Genomic DNA, 8,509 nt, shown 5'->3' with positions numbered 1-8,509 from the left:
TCGATGTTGTTCTTGTGGTGATACGTAATTATTGCGTATTATGAGCTCGATGATTTTACTGTTAAATGACAGTATGTTTTGCATAATTTCTTTCTTGAGATTACTATTTGATTTGAGTATCGTATTGAGTAACGTACGATCGTTACGTAACTAACGCGGAACGTAGTGAGGAACTAATTTTGAAAGAGTTTCTTTTCATTCAAGAGGATATAGATGTGAATATCAACATTAATATTTTGTCGGAAAGATTTGTCCGGTATATCGACCGAACTTATTTGTAATATTTCGATAAATATCGTACAGAAAATTCACATTGAATCGTCGATTACGATTCGATACATTTTACATTTACCACTAAAATCAGTAATAATCACAACTATGTTATCTAATAATAAACCTATTTCAAGATCCACGCATAGCCAATAAATGAATTATTTCCTTCATCCACTTTATCAAATAATCAATTGGCGAATTCGAGAATCATCTCCTATTCTACTCTGGAAATTTACCACCGATCCTCAATATCTACCAACACACCTAAAAAAGCATGGTCATAATACATTCTGAAATGGACGGGTAAACTTAAACCAATACCCAAAGATTTTCAACATCAGTACCAATCAATTTACAAACCATTCTAAGAATCATTATCTATTTTACTCTGGAAATTTACCAATATTCCCCGGCATTTTTCAATAAATCCAAAAGACTACAATTTATTCAACGCCAAGTATCTTTGTCAAAGTTTGTTGAGACTAGCAGAGAATTTCCCCGAGCATTACTCACGCAATCATTGACACTACCGACGCGGCAAAGTTCTCCAAGAAATTGAGGGGAAGCGGCATGGAAGAAAAACGCGATTGATGAAGACCCTCCGCAGGCTCCGTGGTGTTCAAAGTCCGCGGAGGGTGTCATGTGCCATCGAAAGCGAGCAGTATCGATAACGCAGAAACGCAGACGGAACGAGAACAGCTACAGTCGTTAGTCGTTAATCGTTATCGATTTAATTGCCTCGATCTCCCCTGTGAAGCCTGTCGCAAGAGGTCGTGGTCCAGACCGTGGAACTTGGACGCGGATCACGAGACGCTCGACGGATTTCTGTCGACTACAAAGACGAACGGCGGGTGATTTCCTTTCACAGAGACTCGTGTTTTATCGGCCTCCGACTAGAAGAAAGACGGGAACAGGAGAGAAAGAGGGAAGCCTAACCATGCATTATAAATTATAAATTTCCACGAATAGAATCCCGCAGCTAAACATTCTCTGTGTATCGAACGATCACGTTATTCACGTTCACGGGCACGTGGCCAAACGTGCCGCGAATTACTTTTCAAGACGACTCGCATGCGCGCTTCAGATTCAAGCAAACAGCTGTTTATTGCGTGTTGCAGCGAATTTCTGTCTCGTAACTTGGAATACAGGATGTTCGAGTTCCTTGATTTTATACATACGATTTATGTGGAGTCAACTTTCCATTCAAATGATCACGATTAGATGATCTTTTCCATATTTCTTTTTAACATTTATATGCACAAATATTTTATGTCCACTTTTAGCGTTTTCGAGATAAGCAGTTGTAAAGGTTCAATAGTACTTAACAATTAAATAAATACTTTTTGCATTGTACTTATCTTTATCGATGCTATTATAAAAGTGATTGCGAATCGTGCATTGATTCTTTTTATCAACATAAAATTACAAATGTCATTGATAGTTCTTGAAGATATTTCGATATATACTAAATATGGTAAACAAAAATATGTTTTTGATGACATTTATCAAGTAGATATAAATTTGATTTGTAAACACGACCTAAAGTAACAGTTAGAAATTACGTGTCCTATATAAAAAGTTAATTTTCTCAAAATGTGGGCATACAATGTTTGTGCAGTAAGCCATCGATATCCCTTACTGAAAGATTATGGAATATTATGGAAGATTATGGAATTTTTCTCATTTTTGCATAAATAACAACATATTTTAAATGCAATTATGTCAAAAATTAAATAATAAATATTTCTCTCGTGGAAGTACCAAATATCGCGTAACAAGGAATGGAAGAAAGAAATATCAAATGTAACTGCGGGAATTTTTTAGAAACTGGGTGATATTTCGTAATAATCGTCACGTCGAAATCTATCAAAAGTGCCAACCTAAATTTGTTAATTCTAAGCTAAAAAAATTTTCTCTCTAAACAACTCAAAATCTAAACTCAAATCTAATCTCCAAACTTTAACAATAATTCTACGGGTAATTTCACCATCGATTCGTTATAATATTTCACGGTTACCACGATAATCTAAAATTCTGTAGAGAAAAATGAAATTTGTTCGTTCGAAGCGTTTAGTGTACTTACAAAGGAACGAACAGTCATTCGAGTATATCGGTGCAAATCCAGGCTCGTTAAGCCATTAAATGACAACAGGCCCCGCGGGTTATCGTCGCGCTAATAAAGCCGGCGTTGCGGACACGGTACAACGATAAGAAAGCTCGTTTTATTTCTCCTAGCTCTCGATCTTCGTCGTAAACGTGCGTAACACGCGAGCCTGTCGAGGAATCGAGATAAGGCACGCAGATATATCGGTGAGTCGACGCGAACCTCGTCAAAGATTGCGCTAATACGGGACAACGCGGACGATCAGCCGACACGCGGCTTTTACGCTGACTCAGAACCACGCAAACACCATTTTTAATACGCTGCGCAATGTATTTTTTCTCAGTTTTGATCGATCGACGTTAACGCAAGCGAGCGCGGGGTAAATACTTCATTTGCAAAACAAGTTTTGTAATTTAACGTTGTTTTTATTGTTTCCAATTGCATTTCAAGTGAAAGTTTTATCAATCTACCGTGCTAATTGCGAAAGTATAATATAATATTATACATATTAAGAAGTATATATATTATATATTTTAATGTCTTCTTCTAATGATTTAGTTTCAAATAATTATTAAGAAGATACACGAGATTTTTAATTGATAATTTTTGGAATCCAATATATCGAATATTTTTTAATATCTTCCCCTTCTCAGTGCTTTCCCTTGCGTCACACAAAAATTTCCTACCTACCTTGTCAAAAACCGCGTCCACTGTCCTCAATTCATCTTTATATCTTTCTAGGACTTTACAATATTCAACGTTTCTAAAAAATGTCTCCAAAAACGCACTTTTAGTCATCGATACAGTGAATCTGTCCCCAAATCAAGAATGTAAAAATCTTACATAAATCCTACTTACATATATATACAACATACATTTAAAAAAAGGACACCCGAGAAGAAGTATCAATCGTCCAATGCAAAAAAGTCCATCTTTAACTGTCAATCTGACGCAACGTCGGCCACTAATTGCTTTTAAAAAGCGATAATTCTGTTGACGTTGATTCGGGACAGCACGAGCCGGATTTTTCTCGGGATTTCCAGGTTGTTCCCTCGAGGCCTGGCTCTCGTTAATTTACATTGGACGCTCGATGAATCCTTCGGGCACGAAAGCGGCCAAAGCAAATTTGCTCAGTCCGGTCACGCGCGCACCGCTCCTCAGCACACGCGTTCCTACGTTTACCAGTGTCATTACCTGACGAGGTAAACCGAATGCGCAGGCTGGTTAATGGCAATGGTAGAAAAGAGAGCTGAACGAGAATCGAACGGTGAGTACACGCCTGTCTGACGTCGTTCGCGCCGACACGTGCTTCGCGGCTTAAGGAGATGTTTTTCAAAGAGATTAGGAACGTCGTCGCGTCGTGTTACTCCTTTCTGCGTCGTCCTTTTTCTCTCGTTGAAAGCGTAACGCTTGCTTGAAACGAATTTTCCTTTTTCTTCTTTAGGAAAGATGGGGCGTCGAAGAGCTTAACCCCTTAACTTGGAGTTTTCTTCGGTCTTACCGGTCAGAAATGCACGATTTTGGTTTTAACTTTGCATTGTTTTTTGGCTATATAATATATTATCTTGTAACTTTAATGTCATTTCTTATATTATTAATATAACAAAGTACAAAACACAAACTAGGATCTGAATGAAAGTAAACGTTTTTATAAACATTGTTGGGAGAATATTTTTTTGACTGCGTAAATATCTAGTATATCAGTATTATTTATATTCTATATATAGCATTGTTAGTATCATATATAAAAATGTACAATTCCTTTATTTTTATCAGTTTTCGTTCTTATAGTAGCATTTGATTAACGTAGCCACTTTCATGATAGATATTTCCGCAATTACCATTGGAGAGAGTATGTGTGACTTTAGAAATATAAGAATAGCATCGCTTCACTTGTGATACATCTACGCCTTTTGTGCAAATAAAACAAACGATTATATCAAATACGAAAACGTGATTGCGTTTTTAGTGCGAAAAATGTTCAGTTGTCTGTGGTCGTGTCTCACACAGGCACGGGCATGGGCTTAATTTTGTGTGTAAAATTTGGTTCGTAAAGTAAGAAAGCAAGTTCCATTAATAATCACTTCTTTTCACCACTTAAATTGACAAAACAAGTAGGTAATAAACACCAGAGAATTTTTGAAATTTCTATAAAAACGTAACTCTACGATGTTGCTTTTTTGCACCTATAACTACATTTTTAAGAAAAATCCTAAAACCTTCCACAGGCTATTATATATATCTTTTCCATTCATCTAATGTTTGAAAATCCTTATTCAATAATAAACATATTTGAAAAAGAATTTTGTTTCATACTGAACAATCTTTTGCCATTTACGCATCACAATAAAATCTCGGACTCCTCTCAACAAAAGAATTTTTCACGCTCCATTATCTTTACAGTTCTTTACCACTCTTCCTACAGAGTAATTATCACAATACCTGCAATGCAACTACGTATCTAAAAATCAGCACATTCTTTTCAGAACACGAAATCTAGAAGGTTTTAACCTGCAACGATAATGCATCAGCAATTGCTCTATACTCAGCTAATATAGAAGCAACATCGCGAAAGCAGAACATGGGACAGTTTATCAAAGATAAGCCCGACACTATGGCTATGAGGCTATGGCATCTTCAAGGCCGTGATACGTGAAAACACTACCGACTTACAACGATGTTCGGTTCCTCGTCGTCACGGTCCTACCTTCCTCTCCGTGTTAAACGACAATTTGCCGGTGTTACGCCGTCGAGAACACAGATGCTAATTGGATAATTATATGCAACATCTATTAAGCGGTGCGCGGTCCCGCGTAATCTTCGAATTTATTTTGTCGAAGGAAAAGAAACGTAATGGAAAAAAAGGAAACGTAAATACACGAAGGAACATGGATTGCTTAATAACGTCGAGCAACATGGCGGAACGCGAACGCTTGTAAAATATATAGGGTGATCCGTAATTGATGATTCACATGGGATCAGGGAGGTTCTATGGGTCAAAATAAGACGAAAATCAAGAATAACAATATTATTGTGCAAAGTATACGTAAATTTGCTTAATTCTCAATTAGATAGGAATAGATAATCGATAGGATGTTATTGTACATGTAAAAATGAGTGGAAAATGTAAAACAAAACCTTCTCACCTAAAACCTCATTTTCGAAAAAATCAATTTCAGAGAATTTGCCTAGTACCTACATACCGGACTAATTCTTGACTAACGCAGGTGTTCAAATCCCACTTTCTTCAAAACGGTGTATTAAATAACAGAATTTTATGTTTCATCTTCATCTTATTTTGACACATAGAATAATTTCTTTTCATTTCGTCCGTTCCTGCCAAACCGAGAGCTGATCAAGTTCACGTGTACCTCACAAATTTTCAAACTCGATTTCCACAAAAACGAAGTCTTCGACGCAATTTTGGTATTCTTGATTTTCGTCTTACTTTGAACTAGTGAGCTTTCCTGACCCCACTTTTATCATGAATTACGGACCACCCTCTATAGCATTCGGTTGATACTATTCAGCTAGCCACGCTGACGTTAATCGGATAATTCTACGCGAACCCTGTCGTGCATTAATTTAGATATTATTCCTTGTTCGCGACGTCCACCGTAGCTGGAGAAAATTCCATTGGGAGAGTCGTGAAGACAGCGACCAATGGAAGGGGTAATTATGATACTACGGTGGAAAATAATTAAACGTTTGCCTGCGCTATTGGAACTTTCAGTATTTCGAGCGAAAACTCCGTTAGTCGCCAGCACCTATTAATTTGAGCCTCGGGAATGATTATACGGTAATTCGAATCTGTTCTTTTGGATTTATGGACTATCTTGTTCCTCGTTGATTGAATCTGCCTTGAAAATTCCCAAGTTGATGGTTTTTGTCTTTGCACCGTTTTACTTCATGTACATATATGGATGAATGATTGATGCTTCATTGAAATGAATGGCAAATGAAATGTTAATATTCAAGAATATCAAAATTATTGGGATATATTTCACGAACAAGCTTAAGTTAGATTGAAAATGTTTTCAATCATAAGTCTCGTCTTCGTCGAAACAACATCGGACAACCTTTTGTCTCCTTTAATTTCCGTATTTTCAAGTTCGAAACATTTTCAAAAAATAGCAATCTATAGAAACATTTTGCTTTATACTGAAGCAACATTCGACAACTAACGGTGATTTTTTAAAAAAACAGTATCAGCAATAAGATACTTGTTCGATGTTGCTTCAGTGGAATCGAGACTATATGTGAAGCCTCTGTCTTTTTAACTTTCGTCCCTGAAAATTTTCTTTAACCCCTTAACTAATAAAATTATGACTTCCGGTCGACAAAATGTATAATTCTTTTATGTTCTAAAATACTTCCATGCACGATAAAAAATGTAAAAATGTCATATTTTACAAGTACCTTTTGTAATAATTACGCAGTGTAGTAGATTTTGAAACACGGAATACACAACCCGTTTAGTTTCTTTTTTATTCCCATTTTGCAAATATGGATAAAGAAACATACAAAATATCTTGATGTTATTTTTATTATGTAGGAAATTATTGCATTGATATTTCGGAGAGTACATAGAAATACGAAAAAATGGGAATCAGGTCAAGTTAACTCGGTTGATTAAGGCAGAAGGTTAATAAATATAAGTCAATCGAATCAAGTGTTACCGACATCAGTTAATTTTATTCTAATCAAAATTCCAAATAAAGGTATAAAAGTTTCTGCCACTAATAAAATTATATTCATTCTCTAGCCTTCTTTAACATAGGTAACTATATTATCCTTTGCAGTTAAGACTTATCCCATAAATGAAAATTTAGAACTCCAAGTCATATATTTGTAGTTACGTTGCCCAACGAACAGAAAACATAAATTGTACATCCGTCTGTCGAAAACAGCTTTTGGACACACACTGTTTCTCAACTTCAACATTGCCCATCGTGTAATAGAATACACGGCGATTCGTTTAACCATTCAATTTTTACGAAACACCATATTAAATCTCAACGATACAGAGATGCCATAAAGGCTGATCACCGATATCCTTCGACAAGAAGCAGGACGTTCACTGTCTTCGAACGTTCATAACAACCATCTTTCTTTGGCCTTTTACGATACCGGATGCTTAAGTTCGAACGGCAGAACTCAAGAGCGAGAGAGAGAAGGAGAATCCATGGAGGCGTGCACACGCAGTAAAGAGTAAAGTTTAATTGCCAAATAATAATTAGACGAGGCAAAGCTCGCGACCCGGCGTAATTTACGATACTTCTAGCCTACCTCCTACCGGTGATAATAATTTCCATAAAAATTACGAGTGGCCCTCGACGTGGCTCTCGCTGCATTTCCTTTCGCTTCCTATATATGTATATATGTATAATGACGCTATTCCCCCTTTTCCTTGGCTACTTAATTTGCGCAGTGCTTTATGAGAGGTCCTCGCCCACGGCAGTAATTTACCCTTCGAGGGACAGACTCGTGTCCTTGACGAAACGCCATTTTTTTCCCTCGTCTCCGTCAGTGGATAGGCTTGACACTCGTTTCTTCGTGTATAGAATCCTCTGCTGGATGTGTATATGGAAATGATTATGAGTTTCCAGATAATAATGTTGAAATTTACAAAGCTTCATTAGCCTAAGGCACGCAATAAAAATTATAAGAAAAAGTATCAGCACGTGAGAATCACAGAAGTAGAATATGATAAGTACATTTCTACTGATTCTCAGAATTTAATGTTACTTTATGATTAAAATAGGAAGGTTTTAACATGGCTTAATTGAAAAAGAAAACAACCTGTTAGGTTCAAAGATGTTACAACTCTTCTAAATAATTGATAAGTAATAGTAAGTTTTGTGAAAACCGAAGACATAATTGTTAAGACAAGCAATATTTTCATATTTATCGGCGTTATTCTAATATCATAACGAGGAATATTTTTAAAACTTTGAAGAATATGGAAAAACACATATTTAGGCACAAAATAAAATAGAAAACAATTTTGTTAAGATTGACAACGTAATAAATTAATAAATTATTTCGTTGTGAGAAATAGGAAATTTGAATTATTGTGTACTCTCTTGTAATCTTCATATATAACTTTGTATAATAGCTCCACCTCAATCC

The 8,509-nt window shown here is 36.1% G+C and overlaps 1 long non-coding RNA gene across 2 annotated transcripts; it reads left to right on the top strand.

Moving 5' to 3' along the window:
* The first annotated feature begins 2,242 nt into the window (after positions 1-2,242).
* LOC117237927 lies at positions 2,243-7,106 on the top strand. Of its 2 annotated transcripts, none has more exons than XR_004494083.1 (3): positions 2,243-2,756; positions 3,119-3,644; positions 4,864-7,106. It is a non-coding gene; the product is annotated as an uncharacterized LOC117237927 (long non-coding RNA). The 2 variants fall into 2 exon arrangements; XR_004494084.1 differs by lacking the exon at positions 4,864-7,106 and adding an exon at positions 3,822-4,061.
* The last annotated feature ends 1,403 nt before the right edge of the window (positions 7,107-8,509 follow it).

Source organism: Bombus vosnesenskii, unplaced genomic scaffold (assembly GCF_011952255.1).
Source record: "Bombus vosnesenskii isolate JDL3184/JDL3185 unplaced genomic scaffold, Bvos_JDL3184-5_v1.1 scf7180000013410, whole genome shotgun sequence".
Classification (NCBI taxonomy): domain Eukaryota; kingdom Metazoa; phylum Arthropoda; class Insecta; order Hymenoptera; family Apidae; genus Bombus; species Bombus vosnesenskii.
Note: the sequence above shows the minus strand (reverse complement) of the source record. Positions and strands in the feature narration are given on the sequence as shown.